The sequence below is a fragment of the Scyliorhinus torazame genome, chromosome 15, assembly GCF_047496885.1.
Source record: "Scyliorhinus torazame isolate Kashiwa2021f chromosome 15, sScyTor2.1, whole genome shotgun sequence".
NCBI classification, from domain to species: Eukaryota; Metazoa; Chordata; class Chondrichthyes; order Carcharhiniformes; family Scyliorhinidae; genus Scyliorhinus; species Scyliorhinus torazame.
Genome location: NC_092721.1, coordinates 124,091,682 through 124,112,818, shown reverse-complemented (window position 1 = coordinate 124,112,818; position 21,137 = coordinate 124,091,682). Strand labels below are relative to the sequence as shown.

Sequence of the window (21,137 nt, the reverse complement as noted above, 5' to 3'; positions counted from 1 at the left end):
ATGTCTTGCAGACCTTGCCATAGTCGGCGGGGATCAGTGTGGCTAGCCTGGGACTCGAGCTTGGTCCGGTACTGTCTTTTGGCATTTTTGATGGATCTCCTTCGATCATTTCTGGCTTTCTTGTATAGGTCAGGGTTGCCTGACTTGAATGCTTCAGACCTAGACTTCAGCAAGCAGTGGATATCCCTGTTCATCCAGGGTTTCCGGTTGGGAAACACGCGGATTTGTTTCTTTGGCAGTCTTCTACACACTTACTAATGAAGTCAGTTACTGTAGTGGCGTACTCGTTCAGGCTGGTCGCAGAGTTTTTAAAATAGTGACCAGTCCACTGACTCATAAGCAGTCCCATAGGAGATCATCCGATTCCTCAGACCAACAATGCACAACTTTCTTTGACAGATTCTCCCGCTTCAGTTTTTGCTTATAGGCCAGGAGTAATGTCAAATTCCTAATTAGATTATAGGATAACTCAGGGTGATCAGCATAATTTAAGGGTGCAATCTGGAAATAAAATGCAATCTGCAATGTGGAAAATCAAAACTCGTGGTGTAGGGATAAACATGGATAGAAGATTAGCTGGCAGAAAACAGTATACATAGATGGGTCTTTTTCTGATTGGCAGTGTTTCAATGGAGTTCCAGAGACCTGTGCTGGGGCCTCAACATTTAACAATGACTTAGATGAGAAGATCAAAGACATGGTAGTTAAATAAATGGGATATAGATAGGTTAAGTGAATAGGCAAAAATTTGACTGATGGAGTATAATGTGAACAAATGTGAACTTGTCACTTTGGCAGGAAGAACAGAAAAGCAGCATATTATTTAAATGGAGAGAGACTGCAGTCTTGGTAGTACAGGGAGATCTGGGTGCCCTGGTACATGAATCACAAAGAGTCAGTATGCAGGTACTGACAGGAAGTGATCAGGCAAATGTTTACTGCAAGGGAAATGGAATAGAAAAGTAGGAAGAGTTTGCTCTAGTTGCACAGGGCATTGGTGAGATGACATCTGGAGTACTATGCAGAGTTTTTGTCTCCTTAATTAAGAAAGGATATAAATGCTTTGCAGTTCAGAGAAGCCTCGCTCCCAATACCTGGATGAGAAAAATGAGAGGTGATCTTATCAACACATTCAAGATCGTGAGGGGCTTGACAGGGCGTGCCAATAGGATGCTTCCCTTTGAGTGAAAGACTACAACTGGAGGACACAGTTTAAAAATAAGGAGTCTCCCATTCCAGATGAAGATGAGGAGAATCTTTTTCTCTCAGAGGATCTTTGGACTCTCTTCTATGAAGAGCGGCGGAGGCAGGGTCACTGAATATTTTTCAGGCAGAGATGGATAAGATTCCTGACTAACAAGGGAATCAAAGGTTACATGGGGGGGGGGTAGGTCAGACTGTAGAGAGTTGAGGCCACAATCAGATCAGCCATGATGTTATTGAATGGCAGAGCCAGCTTGAGGGGCCTCTTGCTCCTAATTCAAATGTATGTCCGTACTTTTAATAACACAAATCTCAAATTCCATTCTGTGACGTAAAATGATCAAAAATCCCTAAATATAACAGTGCTCAACCCAGTGATTCCACTGAAACTATTTAAAGTTCTGAAATTCAGAGCATGCTTTCCAGCCAGCCATATTGAAAAACACACATGTTCACTAATGCAGCTGAAATATACAAGTTTACCGCTACCTGAATACTCTAGGCATACTGTTAGAAACTACAGAGCCATTTACTTTGATTTTAATTCAGATAAAACTTTCAGTTCATGAAGTTGGCTTCAAAGGCCCAGATTTTCCAGTGGCAATGACCGCACGGCTGTCAGTGTTCGTCATGAGTATGAAACTGAAGCTGACAGGCAACTTTAGGAGTCCACAGGTGCACAGAATAAGGCAAAATCCAGAATTTTCTGCCAGTGATTCAACACTTCTCCAAAAGGAGCACTTTTGAGCCCACCCAACTTCCAAAACATAGACAGAGACCTCCACTCTTGCGCAGTTCATTACGCTATAAAAAGCCTTGAAAATGGGTTTTTAGTAACAAAATAGCTTTATAATTACTGTTAAATATCCTCACTAGCCTTGAAATTAAATTTTATATTATGGGATATCAAATTTCAATTTAGTTTCTTTTTAATCCGGCCATAACCATTCAATTTGCTTTCTGAAAATTTAAAACATAAAAAATATGACATACTTTTAACTTCCTTGTTGTGCATGTGGGCGCACACTGGCACAGCTGTCACAGCTCCAGGGATCCGGGTTCAATTCCGGCCTCGGGTGACCGTCTGTGTGGAGTTTGCATTTCCTTCCCGTGCCTGCTTGGGTTTCCTCCGGGTGCTTCGGTTTCCTCCCACAGTCCAAAGATGTGCAGGTTAGGTGGATTGGCCATGCTAAATTGTCCCTTAAGTTCCCAAAATGTTAGGTGGGGTTACTGGCTTACGGGGACAGGGTGGAAGCGTGGGCTTAAGTAGGGTGCTCTTTCCAAGGGCCGGTGCAGACTCGATAGGCCAAATGGCCTCCTTCTGCACTGTAAGTTCTATGATTCTATGTGTGCAAATACTTCAATGCAATTGTCTACCTACCTGCTCATTGACTGTCGCATGTCAAAACATCCCCCTGACTTGCCAATAGATTTAAACTGCCATTGGGAAAGGGAAAAACCATGTCAGAGAGATTTCCAAACCTTTTGGGCAGCTTTCTTAGGGCTCAGCAATAAGTTATCATAAAATTTGAGTCAAAATGTCTCCAATGATAGGAAAGCAGAACTGCAGAGGAAGCATTCACATTTCAAACAAAACAGCAGTCTCCTCTGCAGAGTACTGGCTAGCTACTTTGATCAGTAATTTGATAATGCTCAATTCAGACCCATGGACTAAGTTCGCCCATGAGGCTTAAGGGAAATCTACCACAAGCAGGCTCTCCGCAATAGTACGTTGGCTCCAAAAATGGATTTGATCTCTTTATTTCTATGGTTTTAAATTAGTCATGAGAGGGACATATAATAATCATAATCGCGTGTCAGAAGTAGGCTTCAATGAAGTTACTGTGAAAAGCCCCCAGTCGCCACATTCCGGTGCCTGTTCGGGGAGGCCGGCACAAGAATTGAACCCACGCTGCTTGCATTGTTGTGCTTTACAAGCCAGCTGTTTAGCCCACTGTGCTAAACCAACCCCAATTCCACTTCTAAGCAATTTCTTCCTTCGGTTTCAATGCAAAGCAGGATGGCCAGGAAGTGAAAGTCATCGGAGGGGAAAGATATTGCTGTGCCACATAGTTCATTTATAACTTATCCCTATATACCTATTCCGGGATTTATTTGCAATAGGATGTACATTACTTGAGACATTTCGAACATATCCTTAAAATGGAAAATATCACATTTCTTCTTACAGACTCAGGTCTTGAAAAGTACCAGAAAACGCCTGTTCACTAGACACCACAGCTAAGATTTTCCAGTGTGTGCTTGTCAGCCCACAGTTTCCTGTCCATCGAAATGGATGGAGAGAAAATATGGGTTGGTGAGCATACAAGGCAAAAGCAAGTTATTTCCAGAGCCACTGGGAAAGTTTACAGAGAAATTATGTTGATTTTTTTCAAAAAAATAAACGTTAATAGAAGGTCAAAAGGATTGGCGACAATTATTATATTGTAATCATGTGATTCCGAATGGAAACATGCTAAAACACGCTTCAGGGAACCAACTGGATCAGATTTTATAAAGTGATTTGCATCATTAATATAAAGAAACGATTCAGCTGGCAAGGTGAAAACTATTCTCCAAAAGAAGTCTAATTTCTTAAAATTTATAGCTTCAAAAAATGTGAATACACAGCTGATTTTTTTTAAAACATCCATCTGTCAATTTCAAAAGTTAACCACAAACTGGTTTTTCCCCCAAGTGTGACCCCATTATAATGTCTCAGACTGGAGAGGGGGGTTAAAGTTCCTGAGCAGGGGAAGGGGTGGGAGTTGTGTAATCTGCAGGGTTTTTAAAAAAACTAGCTTTTCATGCATTATCTGTACAGCATAGGTAATGTCTCAAAGGTCTGCCCATTAGGTCAAGCCCACCATTAGAAAAAATGTAAGGATTTAAAGAGGCCTCATTCTGATCTCCACTACTGCCTGAGAGCTCGCAACCCCAAAATCTCATCTCCTCTCCTCACTGGGGTTTTAACCCAGTTTGGGATGTCCTAAACTACAAGAAGAAAAATTCTCATTTTCACTATTGCTATTATGTTGCTTTATAAACCATTACAAATAGTTCAATCAATTTTTCAAGACTGCAGGCTATGGCAAAAATAGAAAAAACGAATATTCATAAAACTTCCATAGTCAACATAAGGGTATTTTCAGTTCAAGATGAACTCAAGAATTTAAAACACAAACTTCAGTGAATTTCTAGAAATGCGCAAGACAGAAAGAGAATTAAGCATTTCTAGAAGGAAAATGAAGAGTTTCACACCATCCTCTGAACCGGTATAATTTCTGCAACTAAAACATATGTGCAGGTTAGGTGGGGTTACAGGGAAAGGGTGGGGGAGTGGGCCAGTGCAGACTCGATGGGCCTAATGGTCTCCTTCTGCACTGCAGGAATTCTATGGTTCTATATCCTCTGTAACTGCATTTATTTCCCTCCCAGCCAGTCCCAATCTGAAGCAGGATGCTTGGCTGATATTTTTCCCCCTTCCTAGCTGAGACTTTGAATGCTTTGCGGAATGCCCCCCGTTCAGACCGCAAGCATGACCCTGAGTTTTCAATGCCTGACACTTTAATTCTCCACCTTGTTTTCACGCTGACACTTCTGTGTTTGGCCTGCTGTACCATCCCAGTGAAACCTAACAAAAGCTTGTGCGAGAGCACCTTATCTTTCGATTTAAACACTTTACAGTCTTCTGTACTCATCCTGGAGTTCAACAATTTCAGAACATAAAGACTGACCCCCATTGTTTCTTTTGATTTACATGTTTTGATTTTTCCTTTATTTTCACTTTCAGACAGCGGCACGCCTGTTCTGCCAACGCACAAATTAACCGCCTCCAAACCCTCCACGAGGACCTCTGCCACCCGGGGGTCGCTCGGTTTTTCCACTTTATCAAGTCCCGCAATCTCCCATACTCTTTAGAGGAGGTCCGTACAGTCACAAGGGACTGCCACATCTGCGCGGAATGCAAACAGCATTTTTTCAGGCCGGATGGTGCGCACCTGATTAAGGCTTCCCGCCCCTTTGAACGCCTTAGTCTCGATTTCAAAGGGCCCCTCCCCTCCACCGACCGCAACACATACTTTCTTAATGTGGTGGACGAATACTCCCGCTTCCCATTCGCCATTCCCTGCTCTGACATGACCGCGGCCACAGTCATTAAAGCCCTGAACACCATCTTCACACTGTTCGGTTGCCCCGCATACGTCCACAGCGACAGGGGGTCCTCTTTCATGTGTGACGAGCTGCGCCAGTTCCTGCTCAGCAAGGGCATAGCCTCAAGCAGGACGACCAGCTACAACCCCCGGGGGAACGGGCAAGTAGAGAGGGAGGACGGCACGGTCTGGAAGATCGTCCTACTGGCCCTACGGTCCAGGGACCTCCCAGTTTCACGGTGGCAGGAGGTCCTCCCGGACGCTCTCCACTCCATCCGGTCGCTATTATGTACGAGCACTAATCAAACGCCTCATGAGCGTCTCCTTGTTTTCCCTAGGAGGTCCTCCTCTGGAACGTCGCTGCCGACCTGGCTGGCGGCCCCAGGACCCATCCTGCTCCGAAAGCATGTGCGGGCACACCAGGCGGACCCGTTGGTCGAAAGGGTTCACCTCCTCCACGCGAACCCGCAGTACGCTTACGTGGAGTACCCCGACGGCCGACAGGACACGGTCTCCCTGCGGGATCTGGCGCCCGCCGGCAACACACACCCCCCCGACACCATTCACCCAACCCCCCCCCCCCTTCCTGCCACCGCCGCACCCCGCGACCGCCCCCTTCCCAGGAGGATCGGTTCCCCTCCCCTCAGGCCCGACCAAGAATAAAGCCCAAGCTGAAACCGTAAGGCTCCCGGAGACAACAACACCGGTACAAGCACCACCACCACCACCGGGGCCGAGGCGATCGACACGGACGACCAGACCGCCCGACCGACTCGTGGCGTCAATCTAAATCATATATATGGACTTTTCACAAGAACATTTTGCTTTTCTCCTGATACCTTCTGTAAATAGTTGAAACAGGCCAAATTGTACATACTGTATTGCCATGTGAATGTTTTCCTCCCAGGACCAGCCCTGTAAACCCTTACCACCATGCGAAGCATCACCCCGCCGGGTTCATTTTTGACAAGGGGTGAATGTGGTAGTATGTATTAGGGGTCATGTGGGACTGGAAGCCCTAATGTCATTGGCTGACAGATCCCGGGTCCTGGTTGGCCGTTGACCTCTAGCTCCGCCCTGAAGGCGGAGTATAAGAAGCCGGAGTCCTCCCCTGCAGGCCATTCTACTATCGAGCTGCGGGGGAACAGACACGCTTAATAAAGCCTCATCGACTTCACTCTATTCGTCTCACGGAGTCTTTGTGCGCTACAGGTATGTTGTTCCTTTGTTTCTTATCCTACCACCTTAGAAGTTTTGTGTACACATATCCCAGATCTCTGTTCCTGTACCCTCTGTAAAATTGTACAATTTGGTTCATATTGCCTTGCCTCATCCATCCTACCAACACATACATCTGCTAAATTTCAACTCTCATTTCACTGCCCATCTTATCAGATTATGTTCCTCCAGAAGTCTGTTACTATTCTTATTAGTTTCGTATTATCTGCAAACTTTGAAATTAAGTCCTGTTTATCCAAGTCCTGGTTATTAACATATCAAAAAGAGCAGCAATCCTAATACCAACCCCTGGATAACACCACTGTGCACTTCGCTGCATTCTAAAAAAACAATAATTTACCACTTGTCTCTTTCTGTCCCTTAACCAACTTTTAGTCATTCTGCCGATGTCCATATAGTTCAATGGGCTTTCATTTTACCAACAAATCTAACGTCAAATATTTTTGAACGCCCACATACACGTCCTCATCAATCCTCTATATTACTTCAAAGAATTCAATTGAGTTAGTTTAATCCATGCTGATTTTCAGTCAATACTTTTCCAACTGATATTGTCCCAGATTATTGTCTTTTAAAGTTTTCCCACCAATGTTAGGCTGACTAGCCTGTTGTTGCTGATTTTATCCCTCTCACCTTTTACAAATGGGAAAATAAGCCAGGAAGTTACATTGTTTCCTAACTATCTACATTGACCTACAACACCAAAGTATTTCAAACAGTTACAACCTACTGTACCATTTTAAAATGTAAATCTGATTAAAATATTTTTTGTAAAAAAGAAAAATCAATCAAAAATGCTGGTACAGTGGTTAGCACTACTGCTTCACCAGGGACCTGGGTTCAATTCTGACCTTGGATGACTGCCTGTATGGAATTTGTACGTTCTCTCCGTGTCTGAGTGGGTTTCCTCCAGGTGCTCCAGTTTCCTCCCACAGTCCAAAGATGTGCAGCTTAAGTGGATTGGCCATGCTAAATTACCCCTTAGTGTCAAAAGGTTAGGTAGGGTTAGGGGAAAGGATGGTAGGGTGCTCCTTCGGAAGCTCGGTGCAGTCTCGATGGACCAAATGGCCTCCTTCTGCACTGTAGGGATTCTATGAAAATTATAGAGAAGAAGCCAAGACATATCTCACTGAAGCAAAATAAAATCACGTTGTGCAATAAATCTGCTTTTCCTGGGCAATTTAACACATTGTATTAGATTTTAGAGTAAAGACAACCATGCCGTATATCATGTTATTTCATAAATTTTAATCAAAGAATTATTAAAAAGCCAACAGTTAACCAGCACCCAACCATTTACCAGGATTGATGTGATCAATCACAAGGGAGTTGCAATAAAAAACACCGACAGTAGCCTGTTTGGTTTGTGATTGTCCCTTTCTGCTGATCTGTGTTAAACTCCAATTGGCATCTTATGTTGATAGCTTACCATCATATTCAGCAAGTAGCCAAATAGTTGCAGTCACAACACACAATGATACACATAAAACTGTATTCATAACCTATGATCTCAGAGCACAAATTTCACTGTCAATAGAAATAAAAGTTAAAGTGTAAAGGAGAAACATTTTCTAAAATTGAATACTTCAGTCAAATTAATCTAGCCCCAACAGCCTTTTCACTTCTTTGCCACATTAATGGTCATTAAATTATCAATTTTCAATTACAGTGACATTCACCATGACAACTAAGAAAATTATTCTTCAATGTAAAAATCATCAGTATGAACTTCACCTATTAACGTGTAATTCTTTGCACCTGCGCATCATTTTGAACAATTAAGTTCCAAAACTCAGCTTCCTGGAACACAGTATTTACTTGACAGCTATCTTCGTCAATGTGTGGAAACACAAGATTGCTGTAACAACTCACTTAGAATATTGCACATATCATTATAAAAATCAAGTTTCTGACAACTACATTATTTAGCTTAAATTTATCAAGGTTTGATTTAATCCCAAGAATGTAGAAGCTATTGTTTCTTACGGTAGCTTAATGTCAGTTGCTCATATTCTTCAGCACCTAGAGTCATTCATTAAATGCTGCTTCATTATAGGTTACAGTGATAGCTCTGAACCCAAAGGCACAATATAACTGTCACATACTGCACATTATCTGAAGTACAAAAACTAAAGATAGATGGCACTGATAAACAACAGCTTGTATCCTTTCTAGTTTTGTCCTGTTGATAAAATTCCCATTTTAGGTTATGGCTCTTCCTCAGCTGCACAGAAAATAGTTGTCCAAAAATAGGGGAGGCAGTGGTATTGTTGCAGGACCAGTAACTAACCCAGAGACCCAGGATAATGCTCTGGAGACTCAGGTTCAAATCCCACTACCACAGATGGTGACGATTGAATTCAATGAAAATCTAGAATTAAAAGTCTAATGATAACCATGAAACCATTGTCAATTGTCATAAAAAATGATCTGGTTCATTAATGGCCTTTAAGGAAGGAATTCTGTCATCCCTACCCCAGTCTGGCCTGTATGTGACTCCAGATCCACATGAATGTGGTTGACTCTTAAATGTCTTCAGGGATGGACAATAAACACCATGAAAAATATAAAACAAAATCTGGTAATACTAGACTGACTGCCCAAGCTTTCACAATACTCCCTGTGCTATCAGTGAGGCAGTGTTATTTCCTGTCAAGGTTTCAGCGCAAAATAAAATATTTTTAATGTTCCTATACATTGTGCCCCAACATATTTCAAGAGAACATTTAAAAAATTAAACTGTGTGTCAGCTGCTGTATGGTGGTGCACAAAGACTTTTTTATTAAAGGAGCAACAGTACCCATAAAGTGGTCAGGAAAATATCAAGTGTCAACGTGAGAATGAGTGACAAAGTTTATTGACTCCGACTGGTACCAACCACCTTTCTTCCTAAAACTGCTTGTTGTTGTTTTGTCTTTTGAATCACAATTCAGAGTATCAGAACAGCAAAGTCAGAAGGAACATATGGTACCCTTCAACTTTCAGAAACCTACCTAAAGGATGGACTTCCTTCTTCTTTGACTCAGAATATGTACAATGGCAAACAGAAGTCATATGTTTTTTGGCTCTTGTTGTTATAAATTAATAGTTCAACTTTGTTCAGCTGTAGGAAACACTACATATCAGGCCACAACAATTATCGGCAAGCACGTGACTTTTTAAGTTAGGCTCACAACCAGGGGCGAGAACTCTTCAAGTGTTTTGAACCAATGCTGAGAATGTAAGCATTTTAAATCTAGCCAATATTTCCATTTCATCAAAACTGTCCTCCAAGTTATTTGAAGATTAGTGATATTTTGACTTCAAAAAAATTAAGCTGAAGTAGGGTGCTCTTTCCAAGGCCAGTGTAGACTCGACCAGCCGAATGACCCCTTTCTGCACTGTAGGGATTCTCTGATTCTATTCTATGAAAAGGAGTACAAATATAATTTGAATAATTTTATTAATTTATATTAATGCTGGAGAGTGCAACATGTTCATATAATTCGGATATAATTACTAATAGTTGCTTTGACTCAGATGCTTATTCTCACATTATTCAGATGTTGACTTTACACAGATAACAAACAATACCTTGACTTTTGCAATCAGTGGCAAAGCATTGGTGCCCACCACTGAACTTGAAAAAGACCAACCACAGAGCAATCTCTATGATATGGGTTTATCCTTTCCTGACGTCAGTTTGATTCTGGTGCCAAGCTGATGGAATATCCAGGCATCCAGCACAAAGCTGTCATCAAGCAGAGTGAACAGCCAAACACATCAAAATATTTTCATTGACAGCTAATCAGGAAGTAAAATGTACTGAATTTTTCCACTTTGAAATAAGATTTTGGCCAGCAAAATAAACCATTGGGACATACACGTGGGCTTAACATCAAAATGATAAATATCATAAACAAATATTTAAAATCATTTTTAAATTATCAGAATGGAGAAATTTAACATTCCACAAATATGGATTTAGTTTTTCAGGAGCATTCAAGGTGTTCAGCAGTAATTAAAAACCCAGTTACATCTCATTTGAAAAAGTACAAATTTCCAAGGAATTTTACAGCAAGCTTAACAGCAAAAAGGGAACATTTTGACAATTCAGTGAGTTTACTTGATTACAATCTGGGGGGGGGACCTCATAGGTCCTACGGGGAAGCATATAATTTCTGTCAACAACTTCAGGGTACTTGCTTTTAATTGTAGGATTCCAGAAATTGTTGTTAGTTCCGTTGTCATTAGTAATTTCTGGGACAAGGAAAACTGAAAGGCAATGCTCCGTTTTCTAATGTACATACAAGCCTTTGGGTTACCAAATAATATCTCTTTATAATCCCTGGTAGATTAACAAAACATTTTTTAGGAAATTTAAGAATTTCTTTCAAGTGAAGCCAGTTTAAAAGCCAGGTACTAACAACATGAAATGTTTTATTTTCACCTAGTGTTTGCATTAATACTAACATGACTTTACAAAATAGAATGAAGCTGGAAAATAGTGGCACTCCATCCAAATCTGTACTAAAACGTAATTTGACTGTTTTAAATAGTATTTGACTGATCATTTGATAACAACACTTCTAATCGTTGAGATCGCAATAGCAAGCTCCTGCACAAAACTGTATACTATTTTCAACATTTACAATTTTTCCATAAGTTAAATCTGGAAGATGGTTAAAGCTTCTGGAACCTCATCAGGCTACAATATAAATGTTTATTCATCTACATTCCAAGGGGTTTCAATTTCTCGACTGAAGGAAACACTAGGGCAGCATGGTAGCACAAGTGGATAGCACTGTGGCTTCACAGCGCCAGGGTCGATTCCCCGCTGGGTCACTGTCTGTGCGGAGTCTGCACGTTCACCCGGTGTCTGCGTGGGTTTACTCCGGGTGCTCCGGTTTCCTCCCACAGTCCAAAGATGTGCAGCTTAGGTGGATTGGCCATGATAAATTGCCCTTAGTGTCCAAAAAAAAGTTAGGAGGGGTCATTGGGTTACGGGGATAGGGTGGAAGTGAGGGCTTTAAGTGGGTCGGTGCAGACTCGATGGGCTGAATGGCCTCCTTCTGCACTGTATGTTCTATGTTAGTGCAGTCCACCAACTCTCAATGAAACAAATATGTAAACTATCATTGCTCAAAGGGGAGTTCAATTACTGATAGAACCTGAACTGTAAGGTGTGTATTTCTGAATTGTAAAATTTTATATTTGGAAGTGTTAGCTCATTCTCTAGTTTGAGGAACCACACACATGCAAAGGATTTAGACATCAGATTACTCTAATCTGCAAGAAACATTTGATTTACCTGTCTAGATGCAGCACACAGAGCCACAACTTATTTCACTGACTTGGAATACAAGAGTGGAATGGCCACAAAAGCTGGTGTATAAAAAGTCAGTCATAATTCAGCTTAAAGCAACAATGAATTCTCAGTGGTAAAGGCACCAAATACTGTAGCACTAAGCTAATCAGAACCACTCAGGCTAAACCTCCAGTCTGTGCCGAATCCTGGACGTTACACTGGAAGAAACAAATTTGTTGCTCTCAATTTAAATGCAAATTCCTCCCATTAAACATTGGATGAATATTTAACTTGCTTTGGTCTCCATCACAGACTCTGCTCCCTCCCAATGATTGACTCCCAGCCCTTTCCTAGTAACTGTCTTAGACTGAACCAGATTGTTTACAATCGGAGGTCCTATTTGACCCCAAGCTGAGTTTCCAACCCCATATCCGCTACATCACAAAGACCATCTATTTAAAAACGTCTGTAACTCCTACCTCAGTCACTGCTCATGAAGCACTCATTACCTACATGTTCAACTATTTCCATGTCCTATGTCCTATCCTGTCTACCATCTTGCTCTTGGCATAAATTTGAATTCTACTGCCCACATCCTAATTTGCACCTGATCATGTTTGCACATCACCTTGGCAGTCACTAACACTTCAAAACTTTAAATTCTAATCCTAGTGTTCCACCCACTCCAGAACCTTTGTTCCTTCCTCTGCAACTTCCTCCAATCCTACAACTCTCCAAGAAATTTACATTCCTCAACACTGGCCTATTACACTTCCCCAACTGCTTTCATACCACGGTCAAGTTATGACTTAAACTGCCTGACAACTCAAATTTCCTCAAAACCTATCCATCTCTATGTTCCTTTAAAGCCCATTCTTGGCGCCTATCTCTTGGCCCAGTGTCAATTACACTCCTGTGAAGTACCTTGGGAGATATACAAATGCTGCCTTAAGACTGTATTGAGCTCTACTGTGTTGACAGTGACCATAGTTAAACATCTTACTGACAATCAATATCCAAACACATAAACAGGAGAGTTTCCAGAGGCACCTGTGAAACTAACTGTTCATGTGCAGAGAGGAAATTAAAGGGGAAAAATGAACAGAAAAATAAAGTATGCTGGTCGCCCAAGACGCATGGTGGTTTAAAAATGGAAATTTATAATAATTCAGTGGGACAGCTTTTCCACCAAGACGACATATCTGAATTACAAAGTGGGTGGTGTTTATTACACCATGAATTGGAAATCACAGCCCAGCAAATGCTATAATATCAACAAATAATATTGGAGCTCCACTTCAACCTAAAAACAAAAAGAGCTAAGTGTGAAGGAAGTTGTACTTTTTGGATGAATTTGTGGTGCTGTGCTGCTTTTGTCTCTTTTTCTGGGGATGCTCCTTTCTGCTCTGCTTCCTGTTTGATGGTCAATGGAAAACCAGGAGCTCTGGATTTCCCAGTGACAGTTGCTGAGTGCCCCTCTTCCCGGTACACGATGGTGCAGAGCCCCGGGGCCGGGCCGCGAGGCCGCGACCGCAGCAGCCACCAACACTCACCTCAGGCCTCAGCCGCTTCACCTCGCAACCGCCTATCTCTTCCGTTTTTTTTTCTTCTGTCTCCTTTCCGACGCTTGATGCCGTCACCGAGCAGCCAAAATTCTTCCCCCCTCCTCCTCCAGATCCCGATTCACTCTCCTCCCGGGATCAGATCAAATGGACTGCGCCAGAAATTGGCCAAGTGCGCAGGCGCGGTGCCGCCGCCGCCCCCGATCATCGTGCGCAGGCGCGATGCCGTCTCCCCTGATCAGCGCACGCAGGCGCGGTGCTATTCCCCCCCTGCTCAGCCCCGGATCGGGACCGAGAACAAAAAGGCGAATGTGTGTGTGTGGGATTGATCGAAGGCAAAGTCTTCATTCACCGTTCCCAGGATTATTGCAGACAGACTGAAACACTCCACACTGTAGCAAAAGACAATGCATTAATATGTTCCTAATTCCTATCTGGAGTGTGGGAATAACATTTGCTGTCTGCCCCCTTATCCACCTAATTTTCTCCAGCAAATCCTGGTCAGCTCTACACCAAGTCTATCATAACAATATTAGTGTCACAAGTAGGCTTACGTTAACACTACAATGAAGCCACTGTGAAAATCCCCTGGTCACCACACACCAGCGCCTGTTCGGGTACACTGAGGGAGAATTCAGAATATCCAATTCACCTAACAAGCACGTCTTTTGGGACTTGTGGGAGGAAACAAGAGCACCCAGAGGAAACCCACGCAGACACAGGGAGAATGTCCAGACTCCGTACAGACAGTGATCCAAGCCAGGAATTGAACCCGGGTCCCTGCCGCTGTGAAGCATCTGGAGCCCTGGCCTCCACCTTCAGAATAGTTCAGGATTTGGATTTGCAAAAATAATAATTTTTAGATACAAATTGCTGGAGCTTTCATTGAATGTATTTCACAGATCGCACCACATGTGCTGCTGTTGATATATTGATGTACCAATCTATTTTATTGCTGCTCTGCACCTGACTGAAGTGCAATCGTGCGTGATCATAGAATCATAAAATTTACAGTGCAGAAGGAGGCCATTTGGCCCATCGAGTCTGCACTGGCCCTTACAAAGAGCACCCTACTCAAGCCCTATCTACCCTGTCCCCGTAACTCAGTAACCCCCATTTACCCTTTATGGGTAATTTAGCATGGCCAGTTCCCCTAGCCCGCACATCTTTGGACTGTGGGAGGAAACCGGAGAACCTGGAGGAAGCCCACACAGGCACGGAGGGAACATGCAGACTCCGCAGAGATAGTGACCAAACCGGGAATCGAACATGGGACCCTGGAACTGTGAAGCAACTGTGCTAACTACTATGCTACCGTGCTGCCCCACCGTGCTGTGATGTGTCATCCCGGATATACACATGCGCCTAACAATATAGTTTCTAACTCTTTACAAATAATATAAAAATATATCACATAGAAGGTCTCAAAATTATGGACCGACAACTTTTCCAATATTCGTCATCTTCATTTTGAAGCGCCTGGCCTTTCCTGTGCTATTCTCTATATTAGCTACTTGCATGTGATTTTGAGACTCTAACATCTTTTCAGTGTCGCACTGAGGTGATCTTTAATATCATTTAATAGGCTCTTGCTCCTCCATTATGAGTTTCAAAATTGATTCTAACCATTACCTTTGTGGTGGTGAATGGAGTACCTGTTGCCCCCTTTCCTCACACTCCTTCTCTACCAGCCTACAAAGGGTGTGCTTGTCTTTCATTGTTCAGTTATGAAGATGATTTAACGATGCTCATGACCTTGATATCTATATATGGACATAGAAACATAGGAATTAGGAGCAGAAGTAGACAATTCAGACGTTCGAGCCTGCTCTGCCATTCAATCAGATCATGGCTGATCTCGGCCAGGTCTCAAATCCACCCCCCCCCCCCCACCTGTTGCCCATATCCCTTTAACACATTTTTCATCAGAAATGTATCTCTCTCCTTCTTGAAACCATTTAATGATTCAGACTCCACTGTACTATGGAGCAGTGAGTTCCACAAATTCACCACTGAGAAGTAGTTCCTCCTCATCTCAGTTTTAAATCTACCACCTCTCAATCTATCAGCGGGATTCTCTGCTTTACGCTGAAATGACCCGGCGCCGGCGTGAAAACCAGCGCGAACCACTCCGGCGTCAACGGCCCCCGAAAGTGAGGAATTCTCCACCTACCTCCACTTTCTCGGGAGCTAGGTGGATGCTGGAGGGGTTTGCGCCGCTCCAGCCGGCGCCGAAGGGACTGCGCGAGTTTGCGCATGCGCCAAAGGGCCTGCATGATCTCGCGCATGCATGCAACCACCGGCGTGTTTTGCCGCATGTGCAGGGGTTCTCTTCTCCGTGCTGGCCATGGCGGAGCCCTACAGGGGCCGGCGCAGAAGGTAGGAGACAGGCCTGCCCGCAGATCAGTGGGCCCCGATCGCGGGCCAGGCCACCGTGGGCCCCCCCCCGGGGTCGGATCCACCCCTCCCGCCCCCCGAGGACCGCCCCAGCTGACTTGCCTGCCAGGTCCCGCCATGTGGGACCATGCGTAACCCACGCCGGTGAGACTGGCCAAAAACAGTGCATCGGAGCCCGGAAAATTGCCAGGGGGACCGCTGCCAATGGCCCCCGACCAGCATGATTTGAACCCCGCCCCCGCCCGAAAAACGACGCTGAAGAATACGGCAGCTGCCGTCGGGGTGGCGGGGCGGGATTCGCGCCTCCCCCCGGGGATTCTCCTACCCGGCGGGAGGTTGGAGAATCCCGCCCCAAATCTGTGACCTCTCATTCCAGGTTGTCCCACAAGAGGGAACATTTGGTCTACGTTTACTTTATCAATCCCTCTTAGTATTTTATATACCTCAATCAGATCCCCTCTCATCCTTCTAAACTCCACAAGTGTAAGCCCAAACTGTTTAATCTCTCCTCATACGTCAATCCTTTCATCCCCGGGATCAATCTGGTGAACCTCCTCTGAACTGCCTCCAGTGACACCACATCCTTCCTCAAAGAAGGAGGTCAAAACTAGACACAGTATTTCTAGTATTTAGCTTTTAAAAAGGGATTTACATTTATATAGCATGTTTCATGTCCTTGTAATGCCTCAAAGTGCTTCACAGCCAACTTTTGAAACACAGTCAGGATTTTGATGTCGACCAACAAAGCCAGTTTGCACATTGCAAAATCACACCAACAGCCCAATAACATGTTTTTAGTGACTTTGGCGGATGGATAAATGTCGGCCAGAGGACCAAAAGAGCTTCCAGTTCCTCTTTAAATAGTGCCATGGGAGCTTTTACATTCACCTGAGAACAAAGAACAAAGAAAAATACAGCACAGGAACAGGCCCTTAGGCCCTCCAAGCCCGTGCCGACCATGCTGCCCGACTAAACTAAAATCTTCTGCACCTCCGGGTTCCGTATTCCTCTATTCCCATCTTATTCATGTATTTGTCAAGATGCCCCTTAAACAAGAATGCAGACAGTTTAATGTCCTATCTAAAAGATAAGAGGCTAGATTCTCTATTTGGGAGAATAAGTGTTGACGACGCCAGCGGAGCATGTATGGACTTTCATGACCGAAGAATTGGTGCGGAACCCTCACCGATTTCGGTACCGTGAGGGGTTAGCACCACCACCGAGTGAAACTCCCGCAGACCGTGGCTAAAATGGCCGGAGAATGGCTGGGTCCCGGGCCGCGTATGCACGTGGCTGACAACCTGCACTGGTTGCGCTGTACAACATGGCGCCGGCCGTGCGCGAACCCAACCCGCCAACCATGATCCCACAGCCCACCCCCTGGGACTCTGCCCCCCCACCCTGATCCCCTGAGCCCTAGCAGAAGCCCCCCCCCACCGCCAGCGGTACGTTCCCGGCTGCGTACGGCGGAACTGGACACTGTCCGCAGCCGGCAAGCTGGGTTCCCGCACACTTGGGACCACACGTGGCCCGCGCTGTCGGGAACTTGGCCCATCGGGGGCGGAACATCACGGGTGAGCAGCCAATGACACGCCATCATGCAGCCCGCGTTACGATGATGCCAGTTTGGAAGGGGTAGAGCGTTGCGGACCGGCATCAAACCGGCGCCGGCCTCGATTCCGGCATCGGAATCCATTCGCCACCCAATCGCCGATATCATGATTTCGGCGTCGGGCTTCGGAAAATCCAGCCCAAGACTTCTGATAGTTTAGCATTCACTTTATACTACACCTAAAGTGTCAGCCTAGATTATCAATCTCTAGTGGGCATGAATTCACAACCCTCTGACTCAAATGCAATTGCTCAGTCAGGGCTAATAATACAATTTTTTATTTTGGTATAATCAAAGCTGTCCACTCACAATACTATGAGAAAGCATCCTTGGCATTGCACTATCTGATGTAGTAACTGAGGCATGAAGTATAGTTTTGTGACAGTGGAAATTTATGGGTGAGGCACTTCTGTGGAATTATGTCAGTTATTGATGTTTTCACAATACATCCTGTTATTTTAGTAAGTGTTTTGGTTAGATATATTTTAATATGAAGAAAAATAACTAAACCAGGAACTCTTTTTTTGATGTCAGGGGATTTGATCATGGAGGAGGCTCATATCAGAACATTGTTCTCGCATTGAACACAATAGAAGGACAAGTGCACGTGTGAATGTCATCCTGCCCAGGGCAAGACACATTTTCCTGCTCTCTCATGCTGCTACTGTGGGGTCAATGTGTTGTATAAGGGCTTATGACATGGAAGAGAAAGAGTTTGATGCTTCATTCAGATTTCCAGTTTTCTTCAGAAGCAAAGGCAATATAAGCTAGACATTGGGTTGCTGTCAACCATTAGAACACCAAGAACAACATAAGTCTATTAATGGCTGTCAGATTTGAAGGCGTATGTTTTTGGCTACCAGTGAGCAGAATGTTACTGCCTGCTTGCATAGGCCAACAAGGTGTTTTTGCATTTGCTGCTAGTGTTGAGCTTCCCTGCCATCAGCTACATGGTCAAAAAAAAATTGTTTTCAAGTATTGGGATGCATCAAATGTAGGTGTGAATTGACATGGTAACATCAGCCACGGTATTGACCTACAAATTAGCACCTCCTGCACCTCTCTTAAAATGAGCTTATAAGGAGTTTAAAACTGTTGAACTAATAGGCTAATGTGTTCCTTATGGACAAATAGAATAAACTATCAAACAAAATAATAGTTAGACATAATCACCTCAATGGCAGAGTTTTGAAATAATACATAAAATGGTCACTTTATTATTGCTTTGATTCTGTCTGAAAGAGATAAATCACAAGCATTTTATATCCTTGTTTATTTTAAAACTACTATACATTTTACAAATTACTTTGTTACATACTTTTTCCATCCTCATCTTTTGATCTTGATGTGTAATGTACTGTTTCCATGACCATAAACAATGTACCATAAACCCTGTTCCTATTGTGACACCAATGATATTCTGATCACAAAGAATCGTGTGGCTACAGCACAGGTTGAAGGAGCCACCAGCTTTCCTCTCTCTCCCTCAAAGGAAGTATTTGAGGTCAGAGGTTCACCATGTACAAAACCAAACCAGCATGTCATTTTACCACTAACTTTACATTGGTTCATCAATTTTGCACTATGTCACAAGATCCCCCAAGGCTTTTTGTTTATTTAGGCTAGCAACGATTCTCAAACTGGGGTCCACCCAGAGTGGTGTGGTCAGTGGGACAGTGTGGTCAAGAGTAAATTAATAAGTGGTGGCAGGCTTAGTGTGAGCTGAGAGGTGAAAGCAGAATGCAGCTGTCTGCTTCACCTGGGAGGAGAACACACATAAAGGGGCACCAGAATTGCTAGGTAAACCTGCAGGTTCTAAAGTGGTAGGCTCCAGGTGAGTTCAGCTTTGTTCAAGAGAAGACATTTAAGTGCTACACATACTTAAACTTAAAAGAGTGCCAAAATACTAATTCATGGGTGGTACCATTTTCCCTAAAGCCAGACCTGTTATAGAAAATATTTATTCTTTACAGAAGCTAACAGTTGCCTTATGTTATAAACAAAACAAATACATATTAACTTTGGAACACATTTTGCATGTTTGTCACTCTGGCATCCAGGTGCTTCTGTACAACACAGACAGACTCAAAAATGTTGATTGATGATAATGTGTGAGAAAATTGTTTCAAAATGGAAAAATATTTAAAATAATTTCATACTGTTATTTCAAGTACTTCAGCTGAAGCCATATGCAGCGTTGTGTCCTGTAGCAAAAACAAAGAACGGAGAGTACGAGGAGAGCCATGCAGAATTTAGATTTAGGGAGCTCAGTGATGGACAGCTGCAATGCATTGTGTGTTTAAAATCTTATCTGATAAAGCAATGCACCCTGCAAAATTAAAGCGACATCTCAAAAGAAAGCACCTGAAATATAAAGATAAGTCAAAAGACTTCTTTGAGTGTAGTAAAGAAAAGTACAGTTGATAGAAAATGGAAATGACAGAGATAACATCAGTTCTCGAAAGAACCCTGAAAGCATCCATCTTAACAGCTTTTATGATTGCTAAAAGCAAGAAAGCCCACTCCATCAGAACAGAGCTGATTCTTCCAGCTGCTGAAGCAATGTGTAAAGTGATGCGAGTGAAGAAACCGTACAATGTTTGAAGGTTATACCAAATTATAATGAAACAGTTAGCAGAAGAATCAAGGAACTTTTAAGGGTTAAAAAATGCCAATTTGGGCAGCACGGTGGCGCAGTGAGTAGCACTGCTGCCTCACGGTGCCGAGGTCCCAGGTTCAATCCCGGCTCTGGCCGTGTGGAGTTTGCACATTCTCCCCGTGTTTGCATGGGTTTCGCCCCCATAACCCAAAGATGTGCAGACTAGGTGGATTGACAGCGCTAAATTGTCCCTTAATTGAAAAAAATGAATTGGGTACGCTAAATTATTATTTTTTTTAAATGCCAATTGACAGAAAGACTTCATGATTTTAATTTTGAATTCAGTTCGATGAGACAACAGAGGCGGGATTCTCCCGAATCGGCGGGATGGCCCGACGCCGGTGTAAAAACGGCGCAAACCACTCCGGCGTCGGGTTGACCGGAAGTAGCGGAGTTCTCCGCACTTCTGGGGGCTAGGCCGGCGCCAGAGGGGTTGCCGCCCCACCAGCCAGCACCGAAGGGGCTGCACAAGTTCGCGTATGCGCAGAAGCACCACTGTGGTTCAGCGCATGCGCGGACCGTCCGGCGTATTCTGGTGCATGCGCAGGGGGGTGTCTTCTCCGTGCCGGCCATGGCGGAGCCCCACAAGAGCCGGCGCGGAAGGAAGAAGTGCCCCCACGGCGCAGGCCCGCCCACAGATCGGTGGGCCCCGATCGTGGGCCAGCCCACCGTGGGGGCCCCCCGGGGTCGGATCCCCCCGGTGCCTCCCGAGGACCGCATCAGCCAACTTACCTGCCAGGTCCCGCTGTGTGGGACCATGTCCAATCAACGCCGGTGGGACTGGCCAGAAACCGACAGCCGCTCGGCTCATCGGGGCCCGGAGAATTGCCGGGGGGGGTCGCTGCCAACGGCCCCCGATCGGCGTGGCGTGATCCCTGCCCCCGCCCGAATACCGGCGCCGGAGAATACGGCAGCCGGCGTTCAAGCGGCGGGGCGGGATTCACTCCGCCCCCCGGGGATTCTCCGACCCGGCGGGGGGTCGGAGAGTCCCGCCTCTGATGTCAATCGTGTGGTGCAATTATTA

At 44.3% G+C, this 21,137-nt stretch overlaps 1 protein-coding gene across 6 annotated transcripts in view; it reads right to left on the bottom strand.

Moving 5' to 3' along the window:
* Window positions 1-13,620, bottom strand: part of LOC140391794 (cytoplasmic protein NCK2) — a 121,257-nt gene extending 107,637 nt beyond the window's left edge. For 3 of the 6 annotated variants that reach the window (XM_072476671.1, XM_072476672.1, XM_072476673.1), the window contains exon 1: window positions 13,437-13,620. The gene's annotated coding sequence lies outside the window, so the exon portion shown is untranslated. The remainder of the gene's footprint in view (window positions 1-13,436) is intronic. The other 3 variants (XM_072476668.1, XM_072476669.1, XM_072476670.1) reach the window with 1 other exon arrangement.
* Between the last annotated feature and the right edge of the window lie 7,517 nt (window positions 13,621-21,137).